General features: G+C 43.7%; 1 protein-coding gene across 2 annotated transcripts in view; it reads right to left on the reverse strand.

Annotated features, from left to right (window-relative positions):
* HCN4 (hyperpolarization activated cyclic nucleotide gated potassium channel 4) overlaps window positions 1–6,184 on the reverse strand; it is a 104,110-nt gene that overhangs the window by 6,978 nt on the left and 90,948 nt on the right. The gene's annotated exons all lie outside the window — the stretch shown is intronic.

The following is a 6,184-nucleotide window of genomic DNA, read 5'->3' on the forward strand; positions in this document are numbered from 1 at the left end:
CCTAGAAGATGTTCACAGCAAAGCTACCAGTGCTTTGAAGTGGAGTGGGGTATGTAAAATTATGGAAACTATGCAAACAGATGTTGCTCCCTTAATAAGGAATTGCAAAGTCAGATTTTCCTCAACTGTAGATAGCACACAAAAGAACAGGGAGAAAGGCTCATGTGATTTCATAAAAGGAGCCGGCACTCAACAATAATTTTTCTATCAAATAATCAAAATTAGCCTTCTGTTGCTAAAATGCAGCACAGACACAGGGGAAATTAGCTGTGACTTTCTGCTCATTCCTCTTTTCGGTTCTGTCTAAGCCCACTGCCTGCAGTTTAAGAATTCAGGTCACTAAATTGCTTTCTGAATTTGCATGTATTTGAAATAATCTCACTTTATTAGGCTGGCTTATGCCCTGGCCTGCTGTCAAAGTGGCTGCCCCCCTGCCACATGGTTACTTCTTTCAGGTCTTCACTTCTTATTATTCATAAAACTGGGTACTAAACACCTTGCTTGGATCACTGGTTGCAGCAAAGGGCTCACAGCACATTGCAGCTTTGAAGGTGGTCTTTGTCCTCCCTTGCCTGTGGGTTACTTGTGTCCTGAGCTGGTCTCCCTTGGTAATTCAGCTTGCTGCCATCGTCCCCAGAGGGGCCATACAGCAACTGGCAACTGCAGGCAAAGAAACCCTGGACATACTCAGTAACTGGCAGTTTGCCACAGCTGCTTCTATGCCCCGGGTGAATTCTTCTGCACAGGGACTATATTGGTCAGAAGGTCTCGCCGCACCAGCTCTTGCCACTCTTAAGAGTCCATATAAGCAGGGAAAGTGGCTGGAAGGGAGACTTCAAAGTAATTCTTAACTCCCTTTGCTCTTTGCCTGTTCAAGGCTGACTTTCTCTCAAATATAAGTTAACCCACCTTGGACTGTATTAGCTGTCATGTAAATGTTTCTGCTCAGGATTGAAGTAGCTCTTGGAGGCAAAGCAAAGCCAGCTGGATCAACTCTAAGAGCATCCACAGAGGAGTTCAGTGCACTTAACAAATCTGCTCTAGAAACTAGTTCAGATTAACTTTCCTGAGAGCCTGGCTGTGTAAATACATTACAAATTGGATGTGAAGTTCTCAATGAACTGCTCTGCAGTAGTTGCCATATGTGTGCTCTTACACCATGATAAATCTAAGGCAGCCCCACCTGCATACTGCAGTTTCATTTCTCTCTTGCTAAAGCTGTATCCTTTGAAATCTGGTGGTACGTTTTAAGTATAACAATATCTCCTTCTCCCCTGCTCTGCCCTCTGCAAGCCTATGTGGAGTTACACCTGTGCACAGGGGTTTTATTGCAGGAAAGCCAAATACCATATTGAAAGGGAAATAGATTTTATCAGTGTAGAGCCCATTGTACCGGGGAGGTTAGCTGAATCTGTTTTCTTATTACCATCTTAATAAACAATAATGAGTTCAAAAATTTAAAATGGACAATTCTCTGTTTTTCCAAGAGGATGTCTTCCCTCCCTGTACAGTTCAGGCCTACCACTGATTCCTTCTCCTCTCCCATAAACTGAACAGATACCTTCCAAAATACGTAGCGTCTCTTTTAACAGACAGAACACTTTAACTGGGCCGAAATCCTGTAGGTCAAACGATACACTGTGAATAATGTTATCTGATGAATCTCATGACAGGTAAACAAAACTTAAAATAAATTAAGCTCTTCCCTCCCAATCTTTACAGTTATGCCCATCATACAGAGCTTCACAGAAAAAAAAATTGAATATCTATAGGGCTATCTAGAGCAAACTGTTTGTGAATATCCATGAATGGGTGTAAGAACTGTGTAATGCTGGAGTGCCTGTGTGCTGCCTGGAGCATGGTGTCCTGCCTGTTATTTATCGCTGGAGACCGAAGCCAAAGAGCTGCCTTCTCCTCAAGTGGCAAAAGTGCTTGTGTCTGGAGCCAACGCTCCTGCACTCAATTCTCCGTGCCCTGCTGGAGCTGACAGCTGTGACAGGGACAGATTCTGGAAGGCTCTGGACATTCTGGCACTGTATTTCTGTCAGTTGTGTGCTCTGCAGTGTGGTCTGGTTGCAGATAACAACTGGACTGCCTTCAAAGCAGGAAAAGTCCTCTGAGTCTAGGGGGTGCATCTAATCTAAATTTACCCTCTTTCAGTTTAAAGCTCACCTCACATGTGCAGGTCTTTGGGGGTTACACACCTGCGTAGTAAACAAATTTGGGACTACAACATGGATACAGTGTAAAATTCATGCTGAGGACATATTGTTTCATTTATACACATTTCAGTCCATTTCATTTATTCATTTGATCTTGCATGGCACTTGCCACAAGGGAGTAGGCAGCTAAGAAACATTCAGAGACTGAGCTCCACCTTTGTGAGTATCATTCCCTGTAGAATAGATGAGGAACTGAGGCACAGTGCAAAGGCATGACAAGGACAAACGGGGAATCTGTGGCAGAGCTTGGCACCGATCCCAGATCTTCTCATTCACAGTTCACCTAGCCTAACACAGGCCAGCCCTTCCTCTGAGGCAGCAGATCCCAGAGTATTAGTCGTGACCTAGACAAGCGGGGTTGCAAACCCAACAGGATTTCAATTGCAGAAGCGTGCTCACGAGCTGACAAATAGAGGAGCAGTCTAAAAGTTTGGGAACAGCTATTTTTGTGGCTTACTTATATGACAAAGCTTTTATAACTTCTACCACTATAGTATCTTGAATAGATGCTTCTGTACCGCAATAATATTATATAATTATATTTAGAGACTGGTTATTGTGTTGTCTTAGCTTTTCTATGGTTTTTTAGCATCTGCAATGCCTGGAGGAAATGCAAGACATTTCTAATCCTGGGTTAACTGGGATCCCTATATCAAAACATATGCAACTGGCATTCAAAATGCATGCATTTCAAACTACGTGGTGAAAAATTCCTGATGAAAATGAAAAAACCACTTCCTCTGGCTTTAAGTATGCCTTCAGCTGTCACCAGTGACCTTGATATGGATGGCAAGCAACCTTATGACAGACATTTATGGTATTTATTACAGCACAACGAACAATGGAAAATAATTGCCCCCCAATATTTTTTGAATGCATCAGTGAACTTTGATTTGACAATATTCACGGCCTGTATTGTATTTATTTTCAATGAACATTTGAGAGGTGATGTTTTACAAGTGCAAATACTTGTGAAAATCTAATTTTAAGCTTCAGTAGTCACTGAAAGCCAGTTTCAAAGCCAGTCAGGAACAGAATGATGCGACTTAGGTAACTTAGTGACACATCACAAACTGGGACGATTCACAAATGCATGTCAGACAAAGAATTACTCACTAGAGAAATGAACAAATCATTTCAACACACAAATACTACAAAGAATTTTACAGCTTGGTCAAGAACAAGAAAAAGAGGAAGATTTAATCAGTGATGAAATGATCATTAATCAGTGATGGACCTAATTTCCTTGAGTCTCAGTCTTCAGGCCCTGAGCCAGTGGAGAGTTATGCGTGTGACATTCTGCAGGTTGAGGAGTTCTGAAGTTACTCAGAGAGCAGAGTTAAGCAGGGATGCAAATCTTTGTACAATCCCAGCCTTAGTCAATTCATGGAGACTAATCCCTTCCAGTCTTTCAAGAACTAAGCAAGTGCAAAATACCTGGGAAACTTCTTCCCCAGCCATGCATGGCACAGTCAGGATGCCAATATCAATTCCCATTAACAACAGAGGTTAGAAGGATACATCACCATGCTCTTTGCCGAGTGATCAGTGTAGCTGACAGCTCCCCGGGGGGCTGTGCCCTTCATGCTGCTGCACTGCCCATCTACCAGCAGGAAGCGATGGGGGCACACAGATCTGGGTGCATCTGCCCCTCTCCTTCCCCTCTGCCTAGCCACAGGATTTCAAACTGCATTTGCTCTGCAAAGTGAATGCCTCATCACACCTCCAGTCAAGCAGCGTTGCTCCTGTTGCTTCAAGGGATGGGGTCTTATGTTTTCACCCTGTCTCCCTGCTACTTAGACAAGCTTAGACCATGCTTTCCAAATCCTCCGCATAGCAGGTAGTCCTGTAAACATCACTCCAGTCACTGTGACTGGATGGACTGAGATTTTTCTCCCTGCTTTCTTGATTCCTCACTGCACAGGGACACTACTGTATAGATCTTATCCTGGTACCAGATTAGTGATAGAGCCCTCTGAATCATTTCATGTACTCAGCCAGGCATGGGCTTCTCAAGGATGTGTTGTCATCTGGGTAGAAGGGAGTTAGTGAATGCACCACTGACTTGGAAAGAGGGTCCCATTTGCTTCCATCTTGTGTACAGATCCTGAGCTGAACGTAACAGGAACCAAAAATATGGTCCTGCTTTTGCTCCTACCTGGCTTTCATGAACTGCTGTTCCTTAACTTCAGTGCTCTAGAATAATCCCTCTACTTTCAGAGAGTTTCAGCAGAATGCAGAAATCTTGACTTCCCTAAAAAGTCACATGCTGGTACACAGCTACTGCCCCGCTCTTTCTGGATGATGCCCATTTCAGGGGAAGGTGAAGGAATGCCTTATTTATAAAGACAGGGGTTTCCACAGGATCTGCCAATTTCAGTAGGATGCGCATAACTCCCTTAGGCTCTTTTGGGAAATTCCAGCCAAGGAGTGTTGAGTGCAACAGGGTTGGAAGGTGCTAGGAAGATGCTATTTTGCAATAGTAGAGAACAGGCAGCTCTCAAGTCTGATTGCCAGGGAAACAGGGGTAGCACTAGGATTTTCAATGAACAACTCTGAAGATCTCTGCCAGATGTTGTTTCAGGTCAGCAGAATGGCAAAAGGAGGGAAGGGCAGTGTCAGAGCCCTGCACCAAAGGGCCTGTTATTCCAGTTGCTCTGTGTCACCTTCTGACCTTCTGTTGACATTTTGCAGCTACGTGTGGAAGGGCATTTCTCCTAGGGGAAGAAGTATGTGAGGTTCTTTATGCTGGTTCAGAATTTTCCATGAATTTTATAGTTATGCGTGCAGCAGCACACAGAGCAGAAGACAAAGAGTGCAGGATGCCCTGCCCACCTGTATACACAGTCACAGAGAGCATCAGGCTAGGGAGCTGAACTACACTGACGATCTAAAGCCAAAGAATTTGAGATAAGGTCAAGCTGGCCCATCCTTCGTTTTGCCTGACATTACATTTTCTCAGCGGTTTGTTCAGTCTAATTTAAATAACCCAAGTAATGGGACTATTGCCACTTACACTAGGGCCTCATTAGCATGGGCTTTGCCAAACTCTACATATTTAGCTCATAACCTTTTCCTCAGGGGTCACACTTTCTGATTTGCAGCAGGTAATGAGATGCACAGAATACAATGTTCCTGGCATGAAAAGCCCCAGAGGCACTGCACCCCTTGCTGGGATGCCAAGCTTATTCCCTACCCTCCTCACCCCTTATCCTCCTTGCCTTCTGCATTGTATTCAGACCCGCACTGACCTTTATGATTCTAAAAAGCAATGAAAATGCATACAGTTATAAGAGATGTATAGTAAGAAGCTAAAGGAGCTAGACTGGGACTCTGAAATGCTCAGCCCTCGGATCTGCAAGGACTTCTTGCATGACCTTGCATAAGTCACTTAATCTCTCTGTGTTAAATGACTCTGGCTGTGACCAAGGAATGTTATCCTGGTCTTCCCTAGTTAGAAAAGGATGTTTGCAGCACAGGTTATGTCTCCCACAGGACAGGAGAGTGTCCTAGGATGGGTAACTCTGAGTAATAAGAATTCATTAATACTCTCTGGTTAATTGTGTTTAATTTGGGCCATAGGAGATTAGATTTTTATCAATTGTTCCATGTCTTTGTTCAATCAGGTGCCTATTTCTACTGAATATATTTATAGTTGGACTCTAACGGACAGCTGGGCAGGTGCTTTGTGGTTGTGTTTTGCTGATGGCTTTGCACAAGAGTGTCTTTAGGATCAGAAAGCACCCAGAGCTTTCCCTTCCCTACAGCACTTCCTGCTTCTCCAGTTGCTTGTCAGCTAGGACCAGAAAAAAACTGCCCCAAAAAGGAGCATTATGGTCTGCATTCCATTATGTATTGATATACCAGAGAATATTCTTCCTCATCAACATGGGTGCTAGTTTTTGTCTTAAAAACAATTAACACCAATAGCCCATTCAGTCATACCCTAACCAGCATTCCTG

This window comes from Egretta garzetta, unplaced genomic scaffold (assembly GCF_000687185.1).
Source record: "Egretta garzetta isolate BGI_Z169 unplaced genomic scaffold, ASM68718v1 scaffold287, whole genome shotgun sequence".
Taxonomy (NCBI): domain Eukaryota; kingdom Metazoa; phylum Chordata; class Aves; order Pelecaniformes; family Ardeidae; genus Egretta; species Egretta garzetta.